The sequence below is a fragment of the Neophocaena asiaeorientalis genome, unplaced genomic scaffold, assembly GCF_003031525.2.
Source record: "Neophocaena asiaeorientalis asiaeorientalis breed wild unplaced genomic scaffold, Neophocaena_asiaeorientalis_V1.1 scaffold591, whole genome shotgun sequence".
Lineage (NCBI taxonomy): Eukaryota > Metazoa > Chordata > Mammalia > Artiodactyla > Phocoenidae > Neophocaena > Neophocaena asiaeorientalis.
The window spans coordinates 212,744-227,393 of record NW_020173494.1 but is presented as its reverse complement, the minus strand read 5'-3'; the positions used below and the strand labels follow the sequence as shown (position 1 = coordinate 227,393).

At 44.5% G+C, this 14,650-nt stretch overlaps 1 protein-coding gene across 1 annotated transcript in view; it reads left to right on the top strand.

The window, feature by feature from the left end:
• The window catches only part of LOC112401331 (thrombospondin type-1 domain-containing protein 4-like), a gene marked incomplete at its 3' end in the record, with an annotated part of 224,921 nt that overhangs the window by 45,412 nt on the left and 164,859 nt on the right, over window positions 1-14,650 (top strand). The window lies entirely within an intron of this gene.

Below are 14,650 nucleotides of genomic sequence, written 5' to 3'. Positions count from 1 at the left end.
TTTGCTAAATCATTTCAACTCCAGTACTTTTGGGTGGTGGCCAGTACAGTTTGGGGCTTCTCAAGTGTCTCCCCCAAAATGTCCCACTAGAAGGGTGTGAATATTTGCACACACACACACACATGCACGTTCACAGTCATGCACAATACAGCCTTTGGAGTAGCCTGAAGTAGCCTACTGAAGGCTTAACATTTCCTTGAAGTCTACTTTTATCTTTAAACATTCTTGGAAATGTGACATTATGTCCCAAAATACAACTGATTGTTTTAATTTTAAAACAATCCTTTAAATTACTTAACATCAGGAAAAAATTTACATACACATACACCTGTTTTTTTTTAAAACTCTGAGAAAATTGGCTGTTGGGGAAGATGCCACATCTTTTTTTTCTGGGATGTCTGGTGCACGGCTAACAAACCCAGTTAGAGAAGGTTGGGGAGTGGACATCTTGGCTCCTGGAGCAGGTAGATCTGAGTTTCAGTTCTGACTATATCACTTTCTAGAGCCTAAACTTAAGCAGAATATATTAGCTTCTCAGTTATAACAGAGGGATGATATTTCCTACCTAGAAGGGTGTATTCATTAAGCAACAATTCAGCACCTACTATGTATGAGGCTCTGCTCTAGGGCCTGGGAATAGAGGTGAAAAAGAGACGCAAGATCCTCACATATAAGGAGGCATAGCTATTCCAGATGGGAGCAACAGACAATAAACAAACAAGCAAATAAGAGCATTTCAGACTGTATGAGGGAAGTGAAACAGGGCAATGCGATAGTGACTGTGTGTGTGTGTGTGTGTGTGTGTGTGTGTGTGTGTGTGTGTACATGTGTGCCCATATACATTTGCTACTTTAGATGATGTAGCCAGGGAAACATCTTTGAGGAGATGACATTTGAATTAAGGTCTGATTGGTGAGGCGGAGCCAGCTTTGAGAATTCAGTGAAGTAAATTAGTAAAGTGCCTGGCACATGGTAGGGCCTTAGTAGACATTAATTGCCTCTCTTTCTAGAAGAATCAAAGAAATGCTATTTAAACACAAAGAAACAAATTTTTTTATGATATTCTTTTTCCTTTTCTTTTTTTTTTTTTAAACCCCACATTTCTTTATTTATTTATTTTTGCTGTATTGGGTCTTCGTTTCTGCGCGAGGGCTTTCTCTAGTTGCGGCAAGCGGGGGCCACTCTTCATCGCGGTGCGCGGGCCTCTCTTGTTGCGGAGCACAGGCTCCAGATGCGCAGGCTCAGTAGTTGTGGCTCACGGGCCTAGTTGCTCCACGGCACGTGGGATCCTCCCAGACCAGGGCTCGAACCCATGTCCCCTGCATTAGCAGGCAGATTCTCAACCACTGCTCCACCAGGGAAGCCCAAGAAACAGATTTTTACAGGTCATTGGATGTGATTGGAAGGATCTCAAAAGGGTAACCAAGGAATTCAACTGGACTTGGGAAATGATATGGTCAGAAAATTTGTTTGTATCCCATATTATTGCACCTCTTTCAGGGATGGCTGAAAACTCCTGTTTACTCAGGTGTTCCTGAGTAAACAGGAGTTTTCTGATTGCATTTGCACATGGGCCCTGATAATCAGCATCTTTTCCCTTGTTGAGAGGTTCCGATTTTCTGCTCACCTGCTCCCATGGAGCATGTAATAATATCTTTCCCTCCTTAATCAAATAATATCAGGTTTGAGTTGTAACCTGTTAACTCTATGGAGAGAACTGATATAAATATTATCTCCTTAAAGAGGCATTGTATTGTGCAAGAGAGGACATTTCCTAACACGTGCCAGTTCCTTCTCTAAAGTATTTTCCTTTGACCTATACAAATAAAAATAACCTAAGCTAACCATTGTATAGGACTTTATGGCCTATGAAGCTCTTTGGTACCCAGTACTTGGGCCTCATAGCATTCTTGAGAATTAAGCAGCAGGGGCAGAGAGAGGAGTCTGAGCTTTGGAATCAGCCCAGCCTGGGGTCAAATCCTGGCTCTGGGCGTCATCGTTTTTCTTTAAAATTAAAACAGTGTTTTATAAACCAAGGACCCATAGCTCCCTGGAATCTTGGGTATATTCCTGGTGAACTGCAACTTAAATTAGGTTTTTTTAGTTGAGAATTTTCATTTTGATGAGAACCTAAAAGTATAAGTCTATTCTGGATCATGTGAATGACAGTTTATACCTCCATTTTAGTGAGAAAAGATTTTTACATTTTCTGGGGTGCCAATCTCCAAAGACCCTGTCCTGTAGAGATTCAGAACCATGTCCACCTTCAGCTGTATACACAAGTTCTGCCTTTTGTGACCCAGGTCATACTAGCTCACTCATAGTAAATACAGTGGTAAATAATAGTGAACTTTTTTCGTTAAGCAGCATTTAAATTTTTTTTCAGCCTTATAGAGTGGCCCTTCTAAATGATGGATTGGTGGTGTAAACAAGTTCATTTTTCAAAAGGAAAAAATAACAACTCAAATGATGGTCCATCCTGCTCAAATTTAAAAGAATCTAGTCAATAAATGAAACTTCAAAGACTTAAGTATGTCCTACATCACACCCTACAATGTCTATTTAGTTTCATTAACTATCTATCACATTAAATTAATATTGTTAATTTGATTTTGTTGGTTGTTTTCAGTTTTGTACTTATTCCATTTGTAAGTAAGCGTAAAAAATTTATACTTGGTTTTGTTTCACAACTTGGGGTATGAGACACATCAAAAAAGAAGTTATAACGGAATATAGTGAAGTGTGTGCAAAGTTCTGTGGATGCCTAAAGGACAGAGCAGCTGTCCTTGCCTGGAGAGTTGGGGTAGTCTCTAAAGAGGGTGTTCTTCTTTCCAATAGGGTCTTGAAGAACGAGCAGGAATTGATCAGGTGAAGTGAGGGTGGGAGGTGAAGGAGGACTTTTGAGCCCAGTGGCATGTCATATAGAGGCACAGAGTGGTGTAAAGACTTGGGGTGGTTGAGTGAGAAGTTAAGAATAGGGAAGTGCTGGCAGGGGAGGCTGTAGGTCTGGGGAGAGGCCAAAGAGTGAAGGGCCTTGTGAGCCAGGCTGGGGGGACTAGGTGTAGTTCAGGGGGCAGAGGGGAGCTCCGGGAGGTCTATAATCATGGGTCTTGGATGATGTGATTTTTAGGAATGTAATTCTGGAAGTGGGGGAAGGGGAGATTGGATGGATAGAGACGAGGTAAGAGCCAATGGGAGTGAGACCGTGACCCAACCACGGGCCGTGGGGATGGAGGAAATGGGACAGGGTCCAGGGATGTTTTTGAAGTCAGACTCGGAGGATTTTATGTCCAGTTGGATGAACCAGAAGATGGAGCAGGCATTCAGGTCCTGGTTAGGTGACGTACTGAGTATGAGAAGCTGGGTCCAGGGATGTTTTTGAAGTCAGACTCGGAGGATTTTATGTCCAGTTGGATGAACCAGAAGATGGAGCAGGCATTCAGGTCCTGGTTAGGTGACGTACTGAGTATAAGGCCATGCGTCATCCTGGCGAGTATGTCGAGTTGGTGATTTGGAATGTAAATCTGGTGCCTGGGAGAGAGTTTGGGGCTACCCATTAATAAGGGTGATATCAACATGAAAGATCATTGCTGATGCTACAGTATTTCCCTGTAAGAAGGGTTGGATGAGATTGGAAAACCAAGAATGGAGCCCTAATACTTGAAGGGCAGGTAGAAGGGGAGAAGCCAGCAGATAGAAGAACTACATAACAGAAGAGGAGAAGGGAGCTACAAACTTAGGAGGAAAACCAGGGCAATATGGTGTCCTGGAGTCAAGGAGAGAGAAAGTTTCCACAGGCAGGAGATAGCCAGGAGATCAAATACTGAGTGTATTACTTTCAAGAGATAGAACTGTCATTTAGGCACATGGAGCAAGGAAAACAATAGGGGCATCATAGATCACCACCCAGGCGGCTGAACAGCTATGGCACATGCTGCTCTAGGGAGAGGAGGTGTTTGATGTCTCACAGAGCAAGAAACCAAGCAGTTGGTACGTTCGTCATTCATTCATCCACGTGCTCCTTCATCCATCCATCAAATACTCTCTGAGGGCCTTACCAGGTGACAGACTCTGTAAGAGGTGCTGTGAGAGTAGGTGGAAGACAGAGATAAATAAGCATAATCCCTGCCTTGGAGGGCTCACGGTGTTATTGGGGAGATGGCTGTGTACACAGACAATTATAGTGCCAGGTGGTGAGTGCTATGGAGAGCGATGTGGGTAACGGCCCTGCAGCATGGGAGAGAGACCATTTGACCTGATTGGGAGAGGTCTTTGGAGCTGAGTAGGAGTTCCCAGGAAGAGGAGGAAAGGGAGAGGTATTTGAAGCTATTTGAGCTTCAGCAGGGTGGAGGCAGGAGGGGAGAAGGGGCGTGGCCTGCTTCCCTTCTTCGTGCATGCTGGGAGCACTGGGGGTGGGGCAGAGGGCCGCGGAGGAGTTGAAGCTGGAAAGGAAGGGTGAGGCCAGTTTATGAAAGGCTTAGAATGCCACGGCACGGAATAAGTTTGGATCTCATCTTCTGGAGAGTGAGAACTCAAGAGACATTGGTAAGCAAGAGAGTAACGCAATAGGGCTAGATTTCAAGAAAATAGCTGTGGTGGCACGAGGAGGCCTGAGTGGACAAGGGAAAGTCTGAAGATGGGAATCCAGGTAGGGTCCCATCTCAGCCCGTGTGCAGGCTCCTTTATTCAGCAGAGTGTTTCCAGAGCATCTACTGTGTGCTCTGCTCTGCGCCGGATGCCGCCAGGTTCCAGGGAGTGCTTTCCAATTGCCTTCCTTATAGGGGCCTGCGGATCCCAGCTGCTTCCTGGGGAGTGTTGGATATTGACTCAGATGCAGTTGGCCAAATCACCAGGCAGAATTCTCTGCTGGAAGGTTGCTGTTCCCCAAGTCAACCTCTGGGTCCAGAAGCCGGCACTCTTTATTGTGTGAATTACTCACGATTTTGACCGTCCTGGTTGGCTTGGGTTGAAGGTAGGGGATTGCTGTTGAGAGCATGAGGCCAAATGAACAAAAGAACACACCCAGGCACTGTGCACAGAGACATCTGCTTCTGTTTCCTGAGTAACTGTGCAGCAGCACAGGGCGGCCTTGGTACCCAGGCACATGCTCTGTGTTATTTTCTAGTTATAACCGAGGATGATTTCCATGTGGCTGGTGATGAAAGAGTCAGGTCCATTTCAGAAGGGGGAGTGTTTCCGATTATGTAGATCACATTCAAATATTTACCTCATTCCATCCTTTTGGCTGGGCCCTGCCTTTGAATATTGTAGAAAGGCATCCAGGGCTTCTTTGCACCGCCTTTAGGGAAGATCTTCTGTGCTTAAAGCCTGCTCTTTGCTGGCATTGGGGACCCCTGGGCACAACCTGTGGGATTGCCTCTCAGTTGTGGTACTTGAAGCGAATCAGTACGTGGCAAGGAATGTCAGTGCTCTTCCAGGAAAAATCCGAGCCTGTTAGCACTGGAAGGGACCCCAGCCCTCATCAATCCCAACCGGCTCATTTTACTGATATGGGAACTGAGGTCCAGAGCCACAGACTGACTTGCCCCAAATCAGAAAGTGAGTAACAGCAGACTTGGGACCAGAACACAGGGGCCAGTCCAGGGTTTCCCACGAGCCTTCCCTTCCCTCTTCTTTCATCTTTCGGCAGTTCCTATTGCTGCTGTACTTCTTTTCTTAAAAGTACATCTCAAATGGAGTCTTCTTAGCATGGATCCCATGTTAGGTAGGTATCGTTCTATGAATGTTTTCCTGTCTCATATGATAAGCTCCAGGTTGGCCTCCACTTGAATGGCAGAAGTGGCAGGGGTAGGCCAAAAAGCAGGGAATTTGAGGGTGATAAAATAATGTGGCTAGAGCATTTGGGGATTCAGGAAGTAGCAGTATATGGTAAAGGTCCAAAGTCCAGAGGGTAAGCTCAGTTGAGCGCTTTCCTCTGAGTTTCACCTAGAGGTATCCGGGGGCCAGTGACTCTCAAACCAGAGGATGCATTCAAATCACTGGGGAAGCTTGTTTAAAATACATATTCCTGGGCCCCACCCCAGAGGTTTTTATTCACTAGGTTTGGTGTGGGATCCAGGAATCTGCATGTCTCCAATAGACATGAGGTTGATTACATTGTGGGTACCTTGTGGGTCACACATGGAGAGACCACACAGGACTAGGGCTAGGAGGACGAGGGTATCTCTGTGTTCGTCTCCAGTGTTTGGGTCAGAGTATATACTCAGTACCATAGTGAGCAGATATAGTGGAGTTTGATGTATTTGAGATCATTTACTGTCAGGATTCACCAACTGGGAGGACACAGGTATTGAGAGAGGGCCTGAGGGCCTGGCAGACAGAGCTGGAATTGGCAGGGCAACCAGACTCACACTTGCTTAGCTTTTGGGTGACTGTGTGTCAGTGGATTTTCCTCTCTAGGGCACATGCTTTAGCTCAGGCTTGATATTTCTCTTTCCACACATCTCTCTCTCTCTACCTTAACCTCCACTCACTCCTCCCCCTGTTATGGCTTTGTGCAAATGTATCCTTTTAACTGTTCCTGAAATGCATTGGTGAACTCCCTTATATATAAACTACTTTGTGGGAGATTCTGACACAATGGTCAAGGCTGAGCGTGTTTCACTCCAGTCCAGTCTCCCGTATTTGTGAGATTCTCATATTCATCGTGCAGCTGCCGGCCTTGACATTATGCTGAGAGGAAAGATTAGGGGCTTTCGCAGTCTGTGTTGTGTCAGAGTCAAGATACGTGGTTAAGATGTAAGGTTGAATTGGTGTCTCTGAGAAACCATCGTGGAGGTCCTTAATTGAGATCTGGTTTGAGTTTGGAGCTTCTTTATCAAGACACACCACCTTCCCATGTTCCTGCACAGGTAACAAATGTCCTAGCTGAGCTGCCACTTCTATGTGCCTGCTATCATGTGCTCTCGGAGTTCCAAAACTTTGCTCTCTGGGCTCAAACTCCAAGGTGTGTTTTTGTAATGTTTGCTTTAGGGTGTTGACTTGTTGTGTGGCTAAAACAAAACCTCCTTTTCCCAGTCTCTTCTAGAATGAGACTTCAGAATGTCAGACTTTGCATGTGACTCGCTTTCTATGAAGAACAGATGGTGGGTTTAATTTTGTAGAAAGAAAATTAGAAATCAGTGAAATCTTACATGATTTCACATTAGTACCAAAACCAAATACATTGAAAACATTTAGAGCTGTTCCTAGCTAGTTATGGATTTACTGGTGGCGATGAGAAATTCCCAGAGCTTTCTGTGAGGATGACTACCACCAACTCTTGGTCTATTCTGTGCCTCCCCCAACCCCCAGCAGTCTGTTCTGAATCTTTCTCCACTTAATCTATTTATTTTTATTTATTGAGCAAGCAATATCGTAACCATGACTGAACTTTTTTAAATTACAAGAAAACTTACCCGGGGTCCAGTTTCAGTCACAGATCGTATGTTTTCATTTTTCCACGTTCCCTTCCAGGCTTTGTTCACATGCTACAGAACCTTTACATTATTATAATCATGGTATAGTTACAAGTTTGTATTTGGCATTTTTCACTTAGTATTATATTACAGGACTCTTTCCGCATTGCTCTGTATTATTCATGATTATGCTATTTCATTGAGTCATGAAGCTCCAGTTTATTTGACCACCCTTCTATTTTAGTCACATATGTTCGTCTTCCTTAAAAAGATGCTGATGGAATAAAACACAGCCACAATAGCTCAGATTGTTGCTTTTCCAACTCCTCTAAGCCCATTTGCTGTCTGTCCCTGTGATCCTCCTATTCACTTAGCCATCATGTTTCATGGAGACCTTGGTTCTCTCGTTACGCTGACTGTGGTCAACTGTTGTCTCCATATGAATCCTCCAGCCCTGGACCCCCTTACTCCCAAGGCTTCTGCCAAGTCAGGACCACCTTTGGTCATTCCAGTCATTGCTTCCTCTCCAAGTCCTGTGCCAAAGGCAGACCCAGCTTATTTCACACTGTCTTTGTTACCACACTTTATCCATATATTTTAATATTTGCACTCATTTAGATACCATTTAGGGTTCTTTACTGCAAGCCACAGAAACTAACGTAAGCAATGGGAAATTTATTGGAACCAGCCTAGGAAGCAGGTGGGCATTGAGACACTCCAGAGAGCAGCAAGAATGGTCTCAGAGCATAAGCAGTGAGGTCAGGACGAAGGACCCAGAGCCATTTGCAGTCTCTCAGCCACCTTACTGGCGATTCAAATTCCAGGGAGTGTTCTGTTGGCTTACATTGCTTACCTTGGCTTCAGCTGACAGACATTCCTATCACACTTCATCCAGTGTGGAGGGGTGATTTCCTAGAGGACCCAGGGAAAGGGGAATGATTGCCAGGCTGCCCTACACACACATCCTACCATCAGTATACATTTACAAAAACATCCCTGCCTAACAGTAACTTCCATACAACAGGTCCCACAGTGTTGTTAGTTACAGCGTCCATCTCCAAACCCAAAATCTCTGGGGGATTTTAATCCCCCCTCCAGTTCTACTACAACCTCTTCTTTTGCACGGCCCGAGTTAAATAGGGATGTGACTAACGTGATTCTCCTGCTTCCTTGAACACCTTCCTTTTTTTCTGCTCCCTGGCTCATGCCCCACAGTGACTATTTAGAAAAGCATAATATCAAGCAGTCATTTTTCTACGAGGAAGGGGGCTGTTAGAAGGTTTGGAGGATTTTATCCAAAGTACACATTTCCCTTGATCCTAGGCAAGACATATTATAACCTCTGGGGAAAAGGCATGGCATGGTATGTGCACTTTGAAAAGTCTTCTCTTTTAATTCTGTTATCTTGCCTCTACATCCACCCTGCCTCTGTTCTTTAAAACCTCCAGTGGAATGGAGAGAGTACCAATTGTATTTGAGGGCTGGATCTGCTTCTTACACATTATAAAACTTTTGATGGGTGATGTCAGTTCTTCCAGTGAAGGGACAAAATTAGAGGTCTTCTGTGCTCCTCCTCGGTGACTGGTAGTGTGTTTGACGCTTTACCTCATTATTTCATTTCATCTACCCAACAACACCATCAGAGCTGCATTACAGTCAATCCTTGGATACGTGGGGGATTGGTTCCAGGACCCCCAGGGATACCAAAACCTGCAGATGCTCAAGTCCCTTATATAAAATGTTATGGTGTTTGTGTATAACCTATGTGCATCCTCCCATATACCTTAAATCATGTCTGGATTACTCATAATTCCTAATACAATGTAAATGCTATATAAATAGTTCTAAACACAATGTAAATGTTATGTAAATAGTTGCCAAGTCAAGGCAAAATCAAGTTTCGCTTTTTGGAACTCTGGTATTTTTTTTTTTCTTAATATTTTCAATCCAACGTTGGTTGAGTCTACAGATGTGGAACCCGCAGATATGGAGGGCCAACTGTATTTTCTTTCTTATGTGTATTTTCAAAACCCATGCTTCATCCACTAGGGCGCTGTGAACCTCAGTGACCATATCTGCAAAATGGAAGTAAAAATCCTTGAAATGAATCCTGTGAATATCAGATGTAGAGCTCACGTTAAACCAGTTCAGGCAAAGAAAGGAAATTTTTGCTTATCCTAATTACACCTTCTTTCTGTAATCTTCCAGTTTGTCTCTCTCCTTCTTTCAGTGGCAGATCTTACCTCTTTCCTAGAAGGCTGAAGCCATCCAATGTGAACTTCATCACCCACTCCTTTCCTGACAGCAGAATATTGCTTTTCATAACAGAAGATCAAATATCAATAATTGTTTCAACCTAGTGATATCTGTAAATACATCTATTCTCTAATACTGTTCTACTTCTTGGTATTTTTTTCACTAATTAATATATTATGGAGGGTAGTCCAATTTAACAGGTATAAATCTATCAATACCTCATTCTAACAGATAAGTTGTAATCCATTGCTTGGATGGATTAGATTTGGGAGGATTTAACCAAGCTCCTATTCATGGGCATTTAGGTTGTTTCCAGAGTTTTTTGGTTTTGTTCTTACAACAAGTAATGCAATAAAAGTTTTTCTATATACAGCTTTATGCACGAGTTTTGAGTGTACCTGTAGGGTGAACTACTGAAAGTAGAGCTGCTGGTCTAAAGGGTATGTACATTTCAAATTTGATAGGTATTGCAAAGTTCCCTCCAAAGAAGTGCCCCAGTTTAGACTCCCATCAGCAGGGAACATTCTTGCCATATCAGTATTGTCAAACTTTATAATCTTTGCTAATATAATAGAGATCAAATGGAATTCTGTTGTTTTCGTTTGCATTTATTTGATTATATGTGATGTTATACAGTTTTCATATATGTATTGTATTTATTTTCCTGCTGTACTAGTCAGCCTGGGCTGCTATAACAAAATACTGTTGACGGGGTGGCTTAAACCACAGGAATTATTTCTCACCGTTCTGGAGGCTGGGAAAAGCCCAAGATCCCGGTCCTGGCAGATTTGATTCCACAGTGGGGACTCTTTTCTTGGATTCAAGATGGCTGGCTTTTCACTATGTCCTCACATGGTGGAGAAAGAGAGAGAGTTCTGGTCTTTCTTCCTCTTCTTATAAGGATATGAATCCCATCAGGGGGTCCCATCCACCCGACATCATCTAAACCTAATTAACTCCCAAATGCCCTCCCTCCACATACTATCACATTGGGGTTAGGGCTTCAAGACGTGAACCTTGAGGGGGCACAGACATTCAGTCCATAACAACTGTAAACTCCCCATTCAAAGTACGTTCCCTTTGAACCTACTTCCATTGGGTTGTTTGTCTTTTTCTTGCTGATTTGTTAGGACTCTTTATAAATGAAAGAAATCAGCAGTTTGGGGGTCATTTGAGAAGCACTTCGTGTTTTCTGCTTCAGTCTTTACATGTCGTGCGTGTCTTGGGGAAGGGACAACAGGCTGGCGGTTGACACGGCTTTGAGTTTCTATTTGTTGGTTTTTGTCTCTCAGCATGATTTTTTCTTTGGTTTTGCTGTTTGTCACTGACTAACTGAGGTCCTGTGAGTTAGTCCTAATTTTAGGAATATTATGTCTCAGGACACTTGGAATTTTTCCCATCCTGCCTCACAGGAAACTCCGTGACCATCAGAAAAGAAGGAGGGAGGAGGGTCCCTAGGAGGACTGGGAGGGCGTAGAGGGAGGATGGGAGGTTGATGGAACTGGGAGGCTGACACGCAAAGCTCTCCTCCCTTCATTTTTTCTTTGATATTTCTTCCTTTCTTTCTCTGCATTTCCCTCCTTCCTTCCTTTCTGTTTCTCTTTTTTTCCCCTTGGCTATGTACTACTATAAAAATACAATTCTGGAGCATGGGGTTGGATTTCCACCATGGGGACTGAGATGGAATTTCAAGTCACTCACCATAATTCAACGTTATAAATTAGAGAATTCTTATGAATAGAATAGGATGGAATGTGGTTTCATGTTTTCCTTCCCTAGGGACCCTGCCCAGTTTGGCAAGAGGAAACTAAATTAAGGGTGGGATTAGTTCTAGGAAGTGGATTTTTAGGCTAGCTGCACGTCTAAGCCAAATATTATAGACAGTGCCTTAGTTATCTATGTTCATGAGCAATCAGGAAGTGGTGGGTAACTGAAGTCCCCAAATGTGCCAGAAACATACTTCTGCCTTTGTTTGTTTATCCTAATTATTCTCCTACTAGACTATCAAAGTGGATTTATTACTACTCATTTTACTCTTCTGTCTTCCATCAACAACATAGGCAGGGAGGCAACATGCTGCATGGAAAAAAAAATGCTAGAGTAGGTGTTAGGAGACCTCAATTTTAGTCCTGTCGGTGCCCCTCACTAGACTGAGACATGGTCAAGTTATACAGCTTCTCAGGGCCCCAGTTTCTTCCTGTAAAAGGGACAAAAATAACCAACCTCCCAGGGTGGCTCAGGGGCCCTGTAAAGTGTGACCTGGAGCTCGTGGTGCCTATGTCATAGAGCCCGTTCCCACGCATGTGAGCTGTTTGCACAGTACCCGGCACAGAGAAGGAGCCCAACAAATGCCTGTCTGCTTTTCTTCCTTGTCCTGGAAGTACCAACAGATTGTATTAGTTTCCTAGGGCTGTCGTAGCAAATAACCACAAACTTGGTGGCTTAGAGCAACAGAAATTTATTCCCTCACAATTCTGAAGGCCTGAAGTTCAAAATCACGGTGTTGCCAGGGCTATGCTCCTTCCAGTAACTAGGGGAGAATCCTCCTTGCTTCTTTCAGCTTGCGGTGGCTCCCGGCCTGTGGCTGCAGCACCCCCGTCTCTGCCTCTCTGGTCACATGGCCTTCTCCTCTGTGTCTCCTAAGGACAACTTGTCATTGGATTTAAGGGCCACCCAGAAAGATGATCTCATCTCAAGACGCTTAACCTAATTACATCGACATTGACTCTTTTTCCAAATAAGGCCACATTTACAAGTTCTGGGGGTTAGGGTGTGGACATATACCTTTTGGGGAAGGCCACCATTCAGCCCACCACACACACTCTAGGGATTGCTTTATATATCAAGACTATGGCCTGATTTTTTTTACAATCACCCAGCGAATCCACCATCGGTTTGATATTAATAAATCAGGGTATGTCAGGGAGGAGAAAAAAGAACAAAAGCTTGGTTTTTGTTTGCTGTGTTTTGTTTTATATTTATAACCCTTCTCTCCTGGGTTCCCAATTTAGTCGTGATGAGTGGAGTGTATTTGCTATTTGTGCGCCCATCGTCCTGCCTGCTGCTCACATACTGGTGGTCAGGAAACTGCAGTCCTCCTGTCGCGGAATCTTCTGTCCCGCCCTCGCTCCACTGCATCTCCCGCTGGCTCCACTCACATGACCCCTGACCTCTCGCCGTGGCTCTCTGAACATGGCGCCCACAGACTGGCGGGCTGACATCCAGCTCTGCGCTTAAACCTCTGATGAGATGCTTGTTTGCTTCCTGGACTCCTCAGCTCTCTCACTCATCCTTCCAGTAGTCACTCCCTGAACCTTCAGGAACCCAGCTTAAGCTATCAAGGTCATGCAGAGACCCCTCTGTGCCCTGGAATATATTGAAGGAAGGTGGCCCCAATTAAACAAGCCCCATGGCTTCAAGGTAACTGAGTACCTGGGGGCAAGGACTCTACCCTGGAGATGAGCCTTGCGGGGCTTTTAGTGACTATAGTACTGTTACAGTGGTGGCTTACTCTCTCTAAGCTCTCACCTCAGGCTCTTGGGGGGATTTCCTCATCCACACCACCCTCTGAAGTAATCTTAGCTCCATGTCTCATTCCCATGTGCTGTGAAGGAGTTCAGCCTTATCGGGTTTGTTCCACACAAAGGGGAAGGCAATCCCTGTACCTTCTCACCTCTCAGGGGTGTCGTGGGGACAGAGGAGTGTAACTGTGAAAGGTCTTCAAGCTCTTGGACCAAACGATGCTGATGAATCCCGATATCTAAAAAAAAAAAAAAAAAAAAACCCACATTTTTTAAAATTTTATTTTATTTTTTATACAGCAGGTTCTTATTAGTTATCTATTTTATACATATTGGTGTATATATGTCAATCCCAATCTCCCAATTTGTCCCATCACCACCACCACCACCCCCTGCCACTTTCCCCCCTTGGTGTCCATACCTTTGTTCTCTACATCTCTGTCTCTATTTCTGCCTTGCAAACTGGTTCATCTGTACCATTTTTCTAGATTCCACCTATATGCGTTAATATACGATATTTGGAAAAACCCACATTTTTTAAGGAAAGTCATAGTGTTGCTCGGTGTCCCAAGGGTAGGAAGGACATTCCAGGGGAAGGATCCAGAAGCGCTAGAGCAGCTGTCTGCTGGGGGGAGAGCAGGCAGTGCTGGAGCTGCAGGTATTGGAGGCTGGGGAGACTCGAGTCCAAACTCTGCTGCAGCCACATGACTAGGGTAGGTCACAGGTCTGTGAACCTCAGGTGGGAAACCTCATCTCTGAAAGGTGAGAATGGTTGTAACCAGGGCTGCTGTGAGGACTAGAAATTACACGTGTTATCTGGCACCAAGTGGTGCCTGAATAATTACAGCTCTTTTACCATGATTCTTCCTCTGAGGACTTCTCAAGCCCCACCCCACCCAGACAAGCAGCCGGTCCCCCCCGGGGAGCCTCCCTAGGCTTGTCGCAGCTACATAAAGCTCTTTGCTACTGGGCCAGGACGTTCGTGCAACCTGGGGTGCTTTTCTCCTTCTCCTCAGGACCTAGCTTAACACTGGTATATACCTGGTGCTCAGAGCCTGTCTGCATCATGAAGGAACACAGTGTACCCACGCTTAGCAACCTGCTTGGCATGGTAGATCTCTGTGAAATGACCAGTTAAGTGAATGGGGGTGTAGAGTCACCCTCGGGATAGAACTTTAAAACTTTCTGATGTTTTTAATCTCCTGATTCATCTTGGAAGCAGGAAAGGTTATCATTATGAATTTAACAAGTATGTGTTTAGTGCCAGCTCTCTGCTTTGCACGTGGACATCCTGACTTAATCTCTTTACAGCCCTGTGAAGTAGGTAGGTATCATCCCTCTTGAGAACACAGAGCGCTTCAGAAACCTCCCAGTCACACTGATAGAAGAGGTGGCAGGGGTGTGACTTCAGGCATCTGGTTCTAGAGCAGGGAAACCCTGGAGTTGTGTTGCCTT